The sequence below is a fragment of the Narcine bancroftii genome, chromosome 5 (assembly GCF_036971445.1).
Source record: "Narcine bancroftii isolate sNarBan1 chromosome 5, sNarBan1.hap1, whole genome shotgun sequence".
Taxonomy (NCBI): Eukaryota; Metazoa; Chordata; class Chondrichthyes; order Torpediniformes; family Narcinidae; genus Narcine; species Narcine bancroftii.
The window spans coordinates 67,714,504-67,733,460 of record NC_091473.1 but is presented as its reverse complement, the minus strand read 5'-3'; the positions used below and the strand labels follow the sequence as shown (position 1 = coordinate 67,733,460).

At 41.1% G+C, this 18,957-nt stretch overlaps 1 protein-coding gene across 6 annotated transcripts in view; it reads right to left on the bottom strand.

The window, feature by feature from the left end:
• ralgps2 (Ral GEF with PH domain and SH3 binding motif 2) overlaps positions 1-18,755 on the bottom strand; it is a 486,036-nt gene extending 467,281 nt beyond the window's left edge. For 4 of the 6 annotated variants that reach the window (XM_069937720.1, XM_069937714.1, XM_069937723.1 and 1 more), the window contains exon 1: positions 18,367-18,383. The gene's annotated coding sequence lies outside the window, so the exon portion shown is untranslated. Of the gene's footprint in view, positions 1-18,366; positions 18,583-18,640 lie in introns of those variants that run through there. The other 2 variants (XM_069937722.1, XM_069937721.1) reach the window with 2 other exon arrangements.
• Between the last annotated feature and the right edge of the window lie 202 nt (positions 18,756-18,957).

Genomic DNA, 18,957 nt, shown 5'->3' with positions numbered 1-18,957 from the left:
GCACATTTTTGTGTATTGAACATCAACTTGGCCCCTACTCGCATTACATTTATTTCGTGAACATCGACCCTGGCCCCAATCCTCTCCAAGACACAAGGTCAGGATTCCCCTTGCCCTCACCTATCACTCCACCAGCTTTCTCATACATTATCCTCTCCAATTCCTACCACCTACAACATGATCCCAGACACATATTCCCTACTCCTCCCCTCTGCTTTCTGCAGGACTCCTGTACTTCATCTACTCATCCCTTTCCACTGATGACCCCCCTCAATATCTACCCCTGTTCCCTCAAGAAATACTGCACTCACATCCACACCTCCCCCCTCAGCACCTTTTAGGGCCACACTTCACTTGTAAGTCTGCAAGGGTCATCTACTGCATCTAGCACTCCTGATGTTCTCCACACACACTGGGAGATCATTTTGCCTGCTGCAATAACAAAAACCACCCAGTGGCCAATCATTTTAATTCCACACCCCATTCCCACATGACTAACCATGGCCTCAAGCAATGCTAAACCAATACTACTCAAATATTGGTGGAACATACCTAACATCCCCTCTGGACACTCTCTAACCATACAGCATTAATATCAACTCCAGTTTTCTTTGGACCCATCTCTGAGTCTCCCTTTCCCTTAGTCTCCTTCCCTACCCCCTTCCCTTCACTCTCCATTCAGAGTGTTACACCCTCCCCCATCACTTCTCAGGCTCTCTTCCACCATTATTCCCTCAGTGCTGGTCAACAAGCTCCAAACTCTAAGCCTCTGCATCTGGATCCTTGACTTCCTCATCGGCAGAACACAGTCAGTACGAATTGGAAGCAATGTTTCCTCCTCACTGACATTCGCACAGACACATCACAAAGATGAGTGCTTAGCCCACTCCTCGACTTATTATATACCCATGACTATGTGGCTTGGCACAATTCCATTGGTATCTACAAATCTGCTGATGACACCACAGTTGTCAGCAGAATCACAAATGGCAATGAGGAAGCGAACAGGAGGGAGATAGATTAGCTAGTTGAGTGGTGTCACACCATAACCTTGCATTCAACGTTAACAAAACCAAGGAGGTGATTGCAGACTTCAGGAGAAAGTCAGAAGAACATGAACCATTCCTCATCGAGGGCTCAGCATTGGAGAGGGTCAAGAAGTTCAAATTCCTGGGTGTCAACATCTCCAAAGATCTGTCCTAGAGCATCCATGTTGATCCAATCACAAAGGCAGCTCACCAGCAGCTATACTTTGTGATGAGTTTGAGGAGGTTCAGAATTTCACCGAAGACTCTTGAAAACTTCTACAGGTGTAGCGTGGAGAGCATTCTGGCTGGTTGTATCACTGTCTGGTAGAGAGGCAACAATGGTCAGAAGAAGAAAACATTCCAGAGGGTTACTAACTTGGCCTGCAACTTCACAGGCACCAGACTTTATTGAGGACATCTAGAAGAGGTGATTTCTTAAAGCAGCTTCTAGCCTCAAAGATCACACTACCCAGGCTATGCCCTCTTCACTCTGCTACATTTGGGGAAAAAAAAGGTACAGGAGCTTTAAGACAACCACTCAGTGGCACAAGGACAGCTTCTTTCCCTCTACCATCAGATTCCTGAATAAACAATGAACCATAGACACTGCCTTACTGACTTTATCTTGCACTATTTCTATTTATTTTGTGTTGGCTTACATAAATGTTTACACTTTGTTGCTGCTGCAAAAGAACAAATTTTGTGAGATGATCATGACAATAAATTCTGATTCTTCACTCCCTCCTATATCGACCTATTACCTGCTAGCCTTTACTCCTCCCCGTCCCTTCCTCCCTCCTTTCCCCCACCTTTTTGTTCAGCTGCCTGCCTGCTTTTTGCTCACACCTTGGCATTGGGTTCAAATCCAAAATGTTTGCTAGCCTTTACTTCTTATAAATGCTACATGACCTCCTGAGTTTCTTCAGACCCTTCAGCTTCCCAAGCATTTTTCCCCTCAGTGATATCAACTACGTTCACTTCCACCTTAACCAGTAAAGACTGATGCAAAATACCAATTCAGTTCATCTGCTATTTCTTTGTTCCCCATTAACATTTTTCCCGCATCATTTTCCAGCATCTTTTGGTGTCTTCTATATTAGGGAAAGAGACAGGACAGGAGATAGAAGTGTGCATTGGAGAACCTGCTGGGTCCAATGATCATAATGCCATTAGCTTTAAGATAATTATGGATAAGGATAGGCGTAATCCTCAGGTTGAGATTCTAAATTTGGATAAAGGACAGTTTTGAGGGAATTAGAAAGGATCTGGTAAATGTGGATTTGGACAGGTTGTTTTCTGGCAAGTGTGTACTTGGTATGTGGGAGGCATTCAAAGATGAAATGTGACATTGAGGATCTGGTTAAGATGATAAAGGCATATTGCAGATGTAGGCAACAAGGAGAAAATAAGGTACTTAAGAAGTATAAAAATGCAAAAAAAGTTTAAGGAGAAAATCAGGAGGGCTAAAGAACACACGAGGTTGCTTTGGCAGACAAGGTGAAGGATAATCCTATGGGTGTCAACACATAAAAAGAGCAAAGAGACAAAATTGGTCTTTAAGATCAGAGTGGTCAGCTATGTATAGAGTCAAAAGCGATCTGGGAGAATTTAAATGGGTATTTTTGACATCTATATTTCTCAAGAGGCAGACACAGTCTATAGAAGTGTGGCAAATAAATAGTGAAGTCATAGACTATGGAAATCAAAGAGGGGGAGGTGCTCGCTGTCTTGGGGGAAAGGCAGATAAATCCCTCAGGTACTGACAAGATATTCTCTTATACTATGAGGGAGGCTTGTATAGAATTTACAAGGGCCCTGGCAGATATGTTTAAAACATCCTTTGCCATGGGCAATGTGCTAGGAGATAGGAGGATAGCTGAAGTCCCATTGTGTAAAAAATGATTCAAGAATAATCTTGTGAATTAAAGGCCTGTGAGTTGAAGTCAGTCGTGAGTAAGTTTTTGGAAGGTATTCCAAGAGATCAGATATACAAGTATTTGGATATTCAACATGGCTTTACATCATGTTTACCAGCAGAGGAGATGATTAAGAAAAGGCCATGGATTTTGTCTACATCCACACACACCTTTAACAAGGACCTAAATAGGAGATTCATCAAAACAGTTCAATCACTCGATATTCAGGCTGGGGTAATGAATTGGAAGAGACATTGGCTTTGCAGGAGAAATTAGGGAGTAGTAGTAAATGATTGCCTCTATATGACTCATGGTGTGCCTCAAGGATTAATGCTGGGTCCATTGTTGTTCATCATCTGTATCAATGATATAGATTAAAATTTGGTCAACTGCATCAGCAAGTTTGCAGATGACACAAAGATTGGAGGTGTCGCAGACAGTGAGGAATGCTTTCAATGTCTGAAGCAGGATCTGCACCAGTTGGGGAAAAAAGGGTGCAAAATGGTAAGTGGAATCCAAACAAGTATGAGGTTTTACACTTGGCAAGGATAAATCAAGATAGGATATACATGGTAAACAGTACGGCAGTGAGGAGTGCAGTAGAACAGAGGGATCTGGGAATACAGATACACAATTCTCTAACACACATCTACCTCACAGTTAGATGGAGCTGTAAGAGACCTTTTGGCACGCTGGCCTTCATAAATCGAAGTATTCACTACAGAAATTGCATGCTGTGGTGAAGTTGTACAAAATAGTTGTGAGATCAAGTTCACAGTATTGTGTGTAGTTTTGGTCACTTAACTACAGGAAAGACATCAATAAGATGAAAGAGTGCAGAAAAGATGTACAAGGATAGAATACAGTGTTGTCCTGGCTTAATAACCTATTCTAACCACTGCCTAGAATTTCACTACTTCAAAACCCTCCATTTTTCTCAGTTCCATGCACCTATCTAATAATCTCTTAGATCCTGTTGTACCCATCTCCACCACCATTGCTGGCAGCACATTACATGCAGGCCTGAAATCTCAGTTATATACCTTTAGTTCTTATGGTCATTGCAAGATCTGCTGAGTACCTCCAGCATTTCTGTGTTTTTACTAAATTCCTACAACGGAACAGAACATATTCTGACTTGGCAATTATTTTTAGGTAGTGAATTTAACCTTGGAGACTCCAGGAAATGCAAATACCCATTACTTCATGGTACAGGTCCAAATAAGTAATAAAAAATCAACAGCATTCTGATTCGGCTAAATAGAGACAAAAGTAAAAAAGAAATCAACAAAGTTACTATTTTGAAAGGAAATAACAAATGCTGTTTTCTCTGCCTGTAATCTGGAACTGGTAGTCACAGGAAAAGGGCTCAGCAATTTGAATCCAGTAAGATTAATAGGTTAATTTATCACTGGGTAGGGACTGAGAAATTCTCTCCCCATTTCCATCAAAGACTAAAATAAGATCAGCATTGGATTAGTGTAATTGGTGTTTGATGGTCTATATAGATTTAGTGGGCCAGGCTATTTGACTGCAACTTTATGATGCCGAGAGAAACTTCACCTTTGAAATCTGATTTTTTTTTTAAATCTCAGAGAGCAATGGATTCTCAGTTATTGATCTTAAAACCGAAACTGAAAGATTTCTGAATGCTACAGATGCCAAAAGATCACATAGGAAACCAAATTCAAAATCAAGTTCCACAGCCTACTTCTTTATTTATATTATTTTCACATCATGCATGACATTTGGGTACCAGCAACTTTTCCAAAAAAAGTTAAAATTCAATAGATGTTGGTTATTAAGGATTGAAGTTATTGACACTCCAATCTATCTCCCATAAAATGATTTAAGAGTTTATTGCAAGATATACAAGTACAATGCAGCACAGAAATTCTTGCTTGTTCAGCCGCATGGGTAAGAGATACACCAATTACAACAGAAAAAATTAATTACCATAATGCACCACAAGAAAGAAAAATAATTTTAAAAATTTGAAAGGATAGATCAAGAAATATTCAGTTGCAGTCAATGCAAAAAAAAACCCAACTTCAATAGTGCAGACAGAATTTTTGGTGTCCAAGAGTAGTTAAGAGTTAGCGAGAGATGTTGAAGAGCCCGATAGCAATTGGAAAAAAAATACTTTTTTTAAAAAAACCTAGAGATGCTGGACATCAGGCTTTTGTAAATTCTGCTTGAAAATAGCAGCAAGGAGAGATCATGAACAGGATGGAGGGGATCCTTCATGCCTTCTTAATGTAGCATCTCACATAGATGTCTTCAATCGATGGGAGGTCCATGCACTGAGGGGCTTGGCTAGGTTTGCCACATCCTTCAGCTTCTTGTGTTCACATGTACTTGAATTACCAATATGAGTCAACATGCATCCAATCAGTATACTTTCCACAGTACACTTGGAAAAGAGTTCTCAACAAAATGCTGTATTTCCTCAGAATCCTTAGAAAATAGGGATAGAGGTATGCCTCAACATGCTGGCCCCAGGACAGATCCTCAAAGATGTGGAATTTGATGATCCAAACCAACAAACATGGTCCCTCAACTTCCTCTTCTTAAACAAGCTCCTTGATCTTGCTGATGTTAATAGCAAGATGCTCTGGCACCTCACAACCAGATTCTCAATCTCCATTCCATATTGTGAAAGATGCACTTTCAGTCCTTTCAATCCCTGATCAACTAGAAAGATGGCCATTCAACCTTAATTCCTGGGCAGACATCATTTTCTTTCCTTTCAACCTGCCCCTTTGCAAAAAACCCACCTTAAATCTCACATAACTTTAAGCTATTGTTCCAACTTTAATGAAATCATTCACTCCAATTTGAGTAACACAATCTTACATTTACAAATACCACTCCAATCCTGAACGAGTTTATTGCAGCCACTGAAGTAACAAAACTGCACCACTTTTAATGGTCTTTGACATGAATCAGCTTAGAAAATGTGCAGCACTGTTAGTCATAACACTTCAGCCCTTCTAGTCTGTGCCAAACCATTTTGCTACCTAATCCCACTGACCTGCACACAATCCATAGCCCTCCATACCTCTCCCAATCCATGTACCTGTCCAAATCATTCTTAAATGTTAAAATTGAGCCTGCATTTACCACTTGTGCTGGTTCCATACTCCCACCACTCACTGCGTGAAGTTCTCCCTCATGTTCCCCCAAACTTTTCCCCTTTCACTCTTAAACCATCTCCTCTGGTTTTTATCTCACCTAACCTCAGTGGGAAAAGCCTATCTATATTTACTATTATGACGCCGGCGACCCAGGTTCCAATCCAGCACTGTCTGTATAGAGTTGGTATGCTTTTCCATTCCTGCGGTAGTGCAGGTTTCATGGGTCAGGTGTACCTTCTACTGTACGGTAATATTTTTTTTAAAAAGATATTGGAGTTCTTTTCAATTAATCATGGCTTCCAATCCCATTCCTGACAGACATTCCAAAGTCATCACTGAATGGAGCAGACATTACATCCTTGGCCTTGTCCTCTATCTTACCAACATATTGACCCTGAACAACATTATCCCAAATGTTGCCCATCTCTGATATCTTCTCTTGCTTGTAAAGTCAGACCTCAAGGTAGGAAGAAAACCAATTATCCATACTATCATAGAACATTACAGCACAGAAACAGGCAACTTTAGCCCTTCTAGTCTGTGCCAAACCATTTTGCTACCTAATCCCACTGACCTGCACACAATCCATAGCCCTCCATACCTCTCCCAATCCATGTACCTGTCCAAATCATTCTTAAATGTTAAAATTGAGCCTGCATTTGCCACTTGTGTTGGTTCCATACTCCCACCACTCACTGCGTGAAGAAGTTCTCCCTCATGTTCCCCCAAACTTTTCCCCTTTCACTCTTAAACCATGTCCTCTGGTTTTTATCTCACCTAACCTCAATGGGAAAAGCCCATCTATATTTACTGTGCATCCCCCTCATAATTCTAAATACCTCTATCAAAGCTCCCCTCAATCTTCTATGATCCAGGGAATAAAGTCCTAATCAATTTAACCTTTCTTTGTAACTCGGTTTCTGAAGTCTGGGCAATATCCTAGAAATCTTCTCTGCACTCTTTCAATCTAATTGATATCTTTCCTGTAGTTAGATGACCAAAATTGCACACAATGCTCTAAATTTGGCTTCACCAACTCCTATACTCAATACTTTGATTCATGAATGCGAATATGCCAAAAGCTCACTTTACAACCCTATCTTCCAGTAACACCACTTTTTCAGGGCATTATGTATCCCTCTGTTCTTCTGCACTCCACGATGTCCTACCATTTATCGTGTGTATCCTTTCTTGGTTTGTCCTTCCAAAATGTAACACCTCACACTTGTCTACATTAAATTCCATCTGCTATTTTTCAGCTCATTTCTCCAGCTAGTCCAGAACCCTCTGCAAGCTTTGAAAAATCTTCTTCCCTGTCCACAACACCTCCTCCTTGCAGTGTCATCAGCAAACTCACTGATCCAATTTACCACATTATCAACCAGATCATTGATATAAATGACAAACAACAATGGCCCTAGCACAAATCCCTGAGGCACACCACAAGTCACAGGCCTCCAGTCTGAAAAGCAATCATCCACCACTACTCTGTGGCTTCTCCTGTCCAGCCATTGTCGAATCCAGTTTACTATTTCGCTATGAATAGCGAGCACCTGGACCTTCCTGACTAACCTCCCATGTGGAATCTTGTAAAAGGCCTGACTAAAGTATATCTAAAGGCTTTACTTCATGAACTTTCCTGGTAACTTCCTCAAAAAACTTTAAGATTGGTTAAACACAACCTACCACGCACAAAACCATGTTGACTATCCATAATCAGTTCCTGGCTATCCAAAAACTTGTATATTGTTACGAGCCCACAGGACCCCAAAACCCAGCAGCAATAGATATTCACCAAGACAAATGGTTACTTAAACAAAAGTTGTTTTTAATTATCTTTAAACATGAAAATAGGATCAAACTTTATCTTATCACTATTAACTTAACTAACCTAACCCCCTTCCAATTTTAAGCACACGTGCATGTAATGTGTGTGTAAGTTTAGAAAAGTTTTTAGATTCACAGTCCAATCTCACTCCTCATTCCTCCAAGTTCACTGGTTACTGTGCATAGAATTTAACATTTATGAACCTCACCAGCTTTGGTGCTTGAAAGTTAATGGTTACCTCTCAGGAAGATTCTTGTCGGTTTTCAGAGAGAGATTTGTTGTTCACTGGACACCCACAATGGATTCCTTTTAATCAGCCACATCAATCTCTTGCCGAAGATACTTGCCCCATCAGGGTTTTCCAGATGATAACCTCTTTCTTTTAGGTCACCACAGAGTTCCTTCTTTTATTTCAAGTGAAAGATGAGGTAGCCAGTCCTCTCCTCTTACATGAACCACAAGGGCTTTGACCAGGCTGAACTAAGCACTCACAACCTATCTTCCAAATGGGGCTTTTCCACAAGCTTTCCAGCTTGTCCTGTTCCAGTCCCAGCTGCTGCTGCTGACTGTAGCACTGCAGAACTGAATTCTCTCTCACACACACACAGTTCTTAAAAAACCTGTTTTTTCTCTCTGCTTAGACCCTCTTAGAACAGCCATTTACACTCCAGACAGCCTGTGGCTCCGACTTGTTCTTTCATCTGTTGCCTTCTTGTAAACAACAATCCATTAGTGAAGTATCTTGGACTTTTGAAAAGGCTTTTGGAGCCGGATTATCTAGCATGAGCAGAGCTCCAGTATTTTAAATAAGATCTGTTTTAAAGTGTTTGTATGTGACCTACACTAAAAATCTTGCCCCATTTTATCTCCCAAAATCATATCTATAATCTGTCACAATGTCCTATTTCTTAGAATAGTTCCAATAATTTACCTACTACTGACATCAGGCTCAGCAGCCTACAACTTTCTGGGTTACTTTTGTAGCCTCTTTTTAAAACAACGGAACAAAGTGAACTACCTTCCAATCATCTGGCACTACACCAGTGGCTATGGGCATTTTAAATATTTCTGCAAAGACCCTGCAATTTCTACACTAGCCTCTCTCAAGGTCCAAGGAAATATCTTGCCAGACCTTGCAGATTTATCCACCTTTATTTGCTTTAAGACCGCAAGTACTTCCTCCTCTTTAATCTGTATAGGTTCCATGACCTCACTTCTCATTTTCCTTACTGTTTTACAACTGTGCCAGTTCCCGAGTGAATACTGATTGAAAAAGAACATTTAGAATCTCCCCCATCTTTTTTGGCTTCATATATAGCTGGCAAATCTGATCTTCAAGGGGACCAATTTTGTCCCTTACCATTGGGACAATATAATCCTTTTGCTTTTAATATACCTGTAAAAATCCTTCGGATTTTCCTTCACATTGTCTGCCAAAGCAACCTCACGTTTTCTTTTAGCCTCCTGATTTATTTCTTGAGGTTTTTCTTGCATTTTTTTTTTAAATGCTCGTCAAGTAGCTCGTTTGCTCCATGTTGCTATACACTTCTCACTTCTTCCAAACCAGATCCCCAATATTCCTTGAAAATCAAGGTTCCCTGACCCTGCCAACTTTGCCTTTAATCCTGACAGGAACATACAAACTCTGTACTCTTAATATTTCACCTGAGTGTCTTTCACCTGCCTCACACATCCTTGCTCGAAACAATGCTTTCAAGATCCTTTCGCATTTTCCCAAAATTGGCCTTTCTCCAATTTAGAATCTCAACCCAAGGCCCAGACTGATCTATCTCCATAATTAACTTAAAACTAATGGCATTATGATCCTCCTGCTAAATATCTGAATCACAAAAGTATTTATACTTCACTCCACAACTCAACCTTTACTGGAAATTCAAATTCTCAGTTCAAGGAAAAGCTCAGATTCAATAATCTTCCCAACACTATTAAATGTTAAAAAAATATCTACCCAACATAAGGTGTGCTAACTTCTATCTTTGTAATATCTCCCACCTCAATGTGCCTGGTGCTAAATTATTTTCTCTACCTCTATCACTTCTACGCTCAAACATTTTAGTAATTTAAAAATACAAAAGCTTGCAGATCCTGGGCATTTAAAATAAAAATAGAAAATACTGCAAATACTCATTATCTGAAATTCAACTCAATGTCAAGTCCAAAAGATGTGTGTCTCAATGAAAGATGAAATGCTACTCTTCAAGTCCAAACGGAGCTTCAAAAGAACAGCAAAGGAGCTGAGGACAGTAAGATCGAAGTGGAGTAGAACAAAAGTGCAGGCTTCATACCAACAGTTGTGATCTGCAAATATCATCCAATGAGCTTTTGATCTCACCAAGATAAAGGAGTCTGCATTGGTGTGTGTGGGGGTAGGGAGACATGGCACTGAACCAAATATAGATCATTTAAAACGCAAAGCATTTTAGGCTCATAGGCAGTCAGTATGAAGAGAAGAAATAATAGGTGCAGTTGCATCACGATATGCCATGGAAAGGGGGACAAAGACTCTGGTGAAGAAAGTAAATGTGTGTCAGAGGGAATGATCCAATGATCTCTTAGGAAGGCTGAAAGCAAAGGAAGAGAAGATTATTCTGAAATGCCAAGGGATGATTGAGGATAGTGAAGTGAAAGATAAATATTTAAATAATTGCCCAGCCAGCCTCCATCCTTCATTTCCTGTCAATAAAAACCCAAATCCAATGTCAGTGTTTTAACCAGATCACCAAATCACTTTGACCTCAAAGGTTTACAATTACTTTGCCAAATACTTCAAATTTAAATCTCTCTGAAAACCAACAAGAACCTTCCTAGAACAGAAAACTGCCACCAGACCTAATCTTCTGAGTTCATTCATCTGTTACTCCACAGCATGTCCAATTAACACCTACTTGTGAAGTCCTTATAGGCACTCTTCAAAAGTTTTTGCAAAGGCACTCGGAGCTTGGACTGTTTGGCTTGAGCAGAGCTCTGGCATTTTAAATTAGATCTGTTTTGAAGTCTTTGTATCTGTGTGTGACCTACACTAAAAAACCTGCCACAATTTACCTCCTTTTAAAACATATCTACATACAATAAAATATAACATAATCCATCACAATACTGCTTATCTTCATATTAGAATTTGAATTTTTCATTCAGAGATAAATTGTTAAGTCCCTTACAGCCCATGATCCTGCACTGCCCAAATATACTCATGTGACCAATTAACCTAACTCTGTACATCTTTGGAACATGGGAGGAAACCAGAGCAGCTGGAGCCAACATAATGTCAAGCACTGTCACACTGAGCACTGCCACACTGGGCTTTATGCTCAGCCAGCTCCTGTTCAGGCTACTGACCCACAACTGCAACACCAAAACCAGCTCCAGCAGTGTGATCAAGTTTGTAGACGACACAATCACAATATCATCAAGGAATCGCAATACAGAAAAATGGAAAATCTCGTGATGTGGTATGAAAATAACAACCCGAGTCTCACTGTGGACAAGTCAAAGGAGATGAAGGCCATCTCAGCAGTAATGAAGCAATTCTGAGGGAAGCTAGAGACAATCAGATACTCGCCAGCAGTGATTTCAGCCAATTACATCCTACAAGGCAAGGCCAAACACCATAAATGGATGTGATGCTTCACTACCTGTTGAGCGGAACACCTTTTATGCTCCCTTTGAAAAGAGTACCAATGAGAATCCCTGCAGAATCTAACAACCTTGTGATAAGATTCTGAGGCCAATGTTGGAACATCCGTCAGGAGGGTGAACCCTCTTTAGGAATCAAGCTCTGATGATATAACTGGCAAGGTAATGAAAACAAACCAGCCGGAGTGTTCACAGATATTTTCAAACTCTTATTGCTACATTCAGAGGTTCCCACCAGCTTCAAAAAGGGCATCAATCAAGAAGAGCAGTGAGCTACCCCAATGACCATTGCCCAGTAGCACTCAGACCTACTGGGATGAAATGCTTTCAGAGATTGATCATAACCAGAATTAACATATCCAAATATAGGTGAAGACACACTGCAATTTGCCTACAGTCACAATTGCTCCACAGCACATGCACTATTACTGGCTCTCCGCTCAGCTCTGGATCATCCAGACAGCACCAACAGGCTTCATTGACTGCAATTCAGCTTTCAATACCATCATACCCTAAGTGCTGGTCAACCTGGGACTCTGCAAATGGATCCTTGATTTTCTCATTGGAAGTTCATAGATAGTACGAATTAGAAACAAAGTCTCCTCCTTACTGACAATCAATACAGGAGCACTTCAAGAATGCATACTTAGCCCACTGCTCTACTCACTCTACACCCATGTGTAGAGTGAGGGACTAGACAATTCAAATTCCATCTACAAATTTGTCAATGGCACCATGGTTGTTGGCAGAATCACAGAAAGCAATGAGGAAGCATGCAGGAGTAAGATAAATCAACTAGTTGAGTAGTGACTCAACAACCACCTTGCAATCAATGTTATCAAAACTAAGGAACCAAGTGTGGACTTCAGGAGGGGGAAAATCAGGAGAATACAAACCAGTCCTCATTGAGGGGTCAGCAGTGGAAAGCGTTAAGAGCTGCAAATTCCTGAGTGTCAACATCTCTGAGCATCTATCCTGGGGCCTTCTTGTTGATGCAATCATAAAGAAGGCTTGCCAGGGGCTATATTTCATGAGGAGATTTGGTAGGTCACCAAAGACTCTTGCAATTTTCTACAGGTGTACCATGGAGAGCCTCCTGACTAGTTGCATGACTAGTCTGGTATGGAGGTGACAATGCACAGCACAGAAAAAGACTGCAGTGTTGTGAACTGGACCAGTACCATCAGTCTTCATTCCATTAAGGACATCTTGAAGAGGCAATATCTCAAGAAAGCAACCTTTATCATTAAAGACCATCTCCACCTAGGCCATGCCCTTTTCTCACTGCTACCAACAGGAAGGTGGTACAGGAAACCTGAAGATGAACACCAACGGCACAAAAAGAGCTTTTTCCCTCTGCTATCAGATTTCTGAATGGATAATGAATGACTTTCTCTTCTTTTGCACTAATTTTTTTAATGTTATTTATAGTCGTTTTGTACCTGTGATGCTGCAAAAAAAAAAAAAAAAAAAAATTTTGTGACATGTTCATGACAATAAATTCTGATTTGGATTGTGGGCTTCTGGAGGACCAGGGACAACCACCATCCACTACACATTAATAGCTTGGTAGTTGAGAGTTGAGAGCACCCATTTCCTCAGAGTCCATTTAAGAAGTGACCCATCCTGGACACAACAACGATTGCACTTCCTGTGAAGACTGAGGTGGACATGACTACCAACCACCATCATATAAACCCTCTCCAGAAGCTCTATCAAGACCCATCTTAGCTGGCTACATCACAGATGTGGTTCAGTTGCTCTGTGGAGCATTGGATTGGAGGTCAATCCTCAGGACCTTAAGAGTGGCAGAGAGGATCTCTGGGCTCTCCCCATCAACGTGATCTACCAGGATTGTTGTTTGAGGAGTTCTACAGCATCTTTCAGCTATACCCATCAGGAAAGAGTTATACAAGTATCAGAGCCAGAAATTCCAGGCTGAGAAACAGCTGCTTCTCATAGGCAGTGAGACTGCTGAATGATCTGCTCATATAAACCCTCCAAGTCAACATTTTTTCTCCATATGTATAGTTTGCCTGTATGCATTTCTGCATGTTTTTGTACCAAGAGCTGTTTTGTTGGGCTGTACTTAAAATGAAACTCATATGGTTATGGGAAGAACATACAAACTCCTTCAAGGCAACATCAGATTCAAACCCGAGTCACTGGTGCTGTAGCAGCTTTGCACTATCTGCTATACTAACCTTCCCACCCTCTATACTAACTGTGCCTTTTCGCATCACCAACTTTGTTCTCAAAATACATTTAATTTTACTGAAATTCTTCTTTCAAGCATTGCCCTCCCCCAGTCCATCAATACACATGACAAAGAACATTTAATCCTACTCTACAAAACCTCCTTTCACAACCTTGCTACCTCTTCATTTCCACACTGTCCTTAACAGGTTTTCCAGAAGCCATAATCCCATTTCCCAATATTTTTTTTAAAACACTGTCTCAAAGGCAATGTACAAAATACATGTCAGTATTGTTATTTTGCACAGAATTTTATACAGGCAGTTCTATATTCAATTTAAGATCTGGATCCTGAAGAGAAAATCAACTAAGAAGCTCTAGATTCAACAGCAGGCAAATAAAGTCATGCTTAATTTCATTGGTAAACTCTAATCTTATGCAAACAAATTTAACTCCGGAAACTACTGATATTTTGTAAACAAACAAAATTGAAGCAAAGCCAAATAGAATTTTCTGCACTGTTTAAAAGATAATAGGATTTCCTTAAAGTATGTGAACATTTTTTTTTAAATGTAGACATCAACTTAGACATACAGAACAGCATACCTTCAGTTCAAGACATTGGATTATTCTCAATGGTCTAGGATGGGTATTCAATCTTTCTTGGACTTGTATATAGACCAAACCTTTGCCTCTTTTGAGCAATTATCTGCCAAATTTAAATTACCTAATCAATGGTTTTTTCACTATTTACAGATTCCTTTTCTATCCTTTTTGGGGGTTATTATTTGGGGGGTGGGAGAGAAGGGGTTGGTGAGGTTTTTATTTTATTTTCTATATTGGGGGTTATAAAACCATCATGAATAATGGATTTGATATGATTATTATATTTTGTATTTTTACATGAATACATGTATGGAAAATTTAAATAAAATCTTCAAAAAAAGTAAGTACTCAATATCATATGTGCTGGTTATGTCCCTCCCTTTGTAACTACTGGAAAGAGATATTTAGTACACTTTCGTTAATTCTTAATACAAGTCTGACTCCGAGCTCTTTTATTGCTATTTTTGGAATGAGTGGACCAATGGACTTAATTTCGACTCCATCTCAATCCCATGTGGTTGCTTTTGCTTCCCTGATTGCTAAAAGGCTCATTTTCATGCAATGGAAAGATCTTATCCCTCCCACGCATACACAATAGTTATTAGATTTGATGGCATCCCTTTCTCTAGAGAAAATTAGGTGTTCAACTACTAAAATAAGAATTTTTTTTCTCTTTGGGTCCTTTTTTCAATTATTTTTTGGTCTTTATTCATTTTTCTTCTTTTTCATTTCCTTTTTTTCTGAACCTATTAATATTGAAATTTGTAGTTGATGCCTGACTGATGGTAATTGTTCATATAATAGATTGAGTTTAGAAATTAATTAGTTATAGACTTTTTTCTTTTCATTTTTAATCAATAACGTGGATCATACACATCTGGATTATCATTGTTTACTATCTGTAATTTTAATTTACTGTTACCTGAACATTATATCATATGTATCTATGCATCTGATTTTTTTTTTAAAACTAAATAAAAATATTGAAAAAGATATACAGCATGGGAACAGGACCTTTCAGCCCTCAAGTCCATACCACACAATTACACCCAATTGCCTCCAACCCAGTACGTTTTATTGAAGGATGGGATGAAATCAGAACACCCAGCGGAAATGCACGCAGAAATGAGAAGAACGTACAAATCCTTGCAGAAAATGCCAGATTCCAACCCCGATCGCTGGCACTGTAAAAGCGTTGCGCTAACTGCTATGCTAACCGTGCCGCTAATTCTTGCACTATTTGATGCATTTTAAAGCATATAATTAGTCTCCTTCCTCTTCCACTCAGTAAATGAATAGTGAATACAGATGTTGTCAAACCATATCTTTTGGTATCAGAAGCAAAAAAGTCTGCTGGAGGTACTTAATGAATCAGCAGGAGAAAAAGAACTGTTGATATTTCAAACTGGAACCTTTCCAATGTGAAACACCAAAATTTTATTTGCCCACTGATTAGTGACCTATTCCTGAAGGTAAAAGTCAATCATACAAGTGCAACTTTTGAAGAAAACAAACGAATATTATACTTTTCTTTCCACAGATGTGTCCACCGACTGAACATCTCCAGCATTTTCTGATTTTATTAGCACTAATATTGTATCTTTTATGTTCTCACAACATCTGAAGGCACAAGACAGCCAAATAATCATCTTTGCAAAAGTGCTATTACTTTCCAGGGAAATTCTGCAATTTTTCTTTGTTCAACAATTTCCAAAAACAGCAAATGAGGTCAGTGAGGAACTGAGAAAGCAAAAGTGCTGGGAGAAATAATAATATCAAATCCATTATACATGATGATTTTATAAACCCCCCCATATAGAAAATAAAACAAAACCCCACCAACCCTTCCCCCTCCCAAAATAATAACCCCCAAAAAGGACAGAAAAGGAGAAAGAAAGTACAATTGGTAAATGTACTTATCACATTTAGATGCTATTGGGGTAAAATTTAGCTAATTGAACTTTGGAAATAATGGGGCCTATAGAGTACTTTAAATTGTAATAAAGAATGTCCAGCACAGAGAGAGGATGAATGTACATTTTTCAAAATAGAATCCCATGCATCTTCAGCAGGTCATCAAACATCAGTGGAAAACAAAAAGCAGTTGATGTTTCAGGCCCAAGTCCTTCTTCAGCTGTGAAGAAGGCACCTGAAAAAGGGTTCAGGCCTGAAATGTCAACTGCCTTCTGCTTTCCATGGAGGCTGTGTTTCTCCAGCACTTTTGTGCACTGCATCCCAGTGTCTGCAGATTTCTTGCTTACCTCCATGAGTAACTTAAGTGTTAGTGTTTGAGGATAAAGATTGCCAATACATCTTGTCAGGTCCTTGTTCAAAACAGATTTTTTTTTAATTTCCCTTCACTAATGCAGATCAAACAAATTTAGAAGTTGAACCAAAAAGCATGGTCATTGGTATTTAAAGTTCTCAACATTTCACCTGAATAACAATTTCCCAGACTGTGTCCAGGTTCTCTAATATAGAGGAGGCCATATTGGGAACACTGGATGCAGTTCCATAGTCCCATAGAATGAGAACATTCCATTTGAAAAGCAGAGGACACCAAGATGATAAGATCTTCCAAATGAAGATTGTGGAATTAACAGACTTGTCTATCAATGCACCAATATCTGTCAAAATCTGTTCAAATGTGCCTGCCTCAAAAATGCATTCTTACTATAATCCAGTTCCAACAAATGATCGTGCATCTCAAAAAGATTTTTTAATGAATGAAATGCTTATTCACAAAAAAAAGAACAGTACACACCTTTAACAGTGAGCAATCATCCGAGATTTCTGCACTGCTTGCACTCAATCTAAAGGGCAAGTTTCCCCAAGTGTAACTGTTTAAATCCTTCAGTATTTGAAAGTTGTAGAGTTGGAAATGCACTCTCCATCCTCATCCTTAATCTTCGAACCTGAAGCCTGATCTCTGCCACTCAAAGCGTCCATTATTGTCATTAGAACTGGACGAACTGGCTTTTCTACAAACCGACTTTGCCGACAGCAGTGAAAGACAATGAAGTTTCAAAGTAAAAATTTAACAACTGCCTGTTGACCACAGACATTGCGAAAGATCAAAAGGATTTTCCCCATCAAGAAGGTTGTTACTGTTTTGAAACATATGTGCTGGTTATGATGCACCAGCTGTGATCGATTTCAGAGAAGTGCTGTCATTGCCCTTTCTCACACGGTAAGACGAGCACGAGTTTGCCGTCAATCTTTAAATTGGAGAATCAGAACATTCAATACCAACTACGGCCGCGATCTAACATTTCAATTCATCTCAATTTTTAAAAAGAGCACGAGTTGCATTTTCAGAATTGTCGCCAGGGGATGTGTGACCCCCTCCCCCTCCCCGGGGTGCGCCAGTTCACCACCACCTTCCAAAAACGGACGGGGCTGGGTGGAGGCGGGGGTTAATTGGGTGTAACCAGCCGGCTCCACCGTTTAAAAACATACAACTCAATTACACTTGCTTCGGTAGGCCTAAAATGAAACGGCAACATTGTGGAAAAGAGACCTGAGCGGAACTGGATGAAGATGTGAACACCCCCGACACATACTCTGATAAAGTCTAACCCTGTCTCTCCAGTGGGATCAAATACTATTTCCATTAAATGTGGCAATGTGGGGGGGGGTTCAGAGTAAATGAACCGGGGCTGGGCTCAATGGACAGCTGGCGATTGGAGCAGAGCAGGAGAAAGGAGGACTGGGCGCCGGGCACCAAGCAGACTCGATGCAACCTGTCACTCCGTCCCCTGTCAGAGAGCGGCACCAGCCCTCCCCCTCCTCCCAGGGAGCGCTGCCTCTTGCTCCATCCCTGGCTGCCCAGGGACGGATAAAGTGGGGGAACTCCTCTTCCTCCGGCGGCCCTCGACTCGTGCACGACCTGGCTGCAGCTCAGCCCCACGCCAGAAAGCCTGAGGCCCGGCAGTGCAAGCCGGCGAAGGGAAAAGACCGGTGGGAGCGAGGTTGGTGCGGAGGGAGGAGCGAGGACTGACCTGTCTCGTGTTCGGGTCGACGCCGCGCGGAGAAGCCACCGCTGCCACCAACTCTGACCCTCGCACACATCCCAGCCCCTCGTCTCCGCCGCTGCGGTGGTCGCCGCCTCCCCGGGAGGGGGGCGTCGAGTGGTCAATGCAACCGCCGCGAGCACAACCTCGCGAGCAGACGGTTGGTTGCTTCGTTCAGGGCAGGGGGAGGAGCGAGCGCGAGCGCGCGCGCGCGCAGCCGGAGAACCACAGTCCCCCCCCCCCCCGCGCCGCACGTGCACACCTTACGGCCGCGCGCTGCCTCGTCCTGTGGACGATCAGAAAGCCGGCGTGCACGGCCGCTCCCGTCCTCGGCCCGCGGCGATGCGGCGGTCGCTTTCCTCTCTGCGGCTTTGCCAGGACATGTCGACCTATCAGCGTGATTCACACAACTGCAGCACTGGGCCACTCCCCAGACACGTCACGCTTCAATTTATGGGCACTGCCCATACAATCCGTCCCTGTCGGGTTGCAGAATCGTGAGCAGTCAAATGGACACGTGAACGCCGTGGACTGTTTTAGTCTTGCAAAACGTCGGGGAGGGCAGGCCAGTGTTTTTAC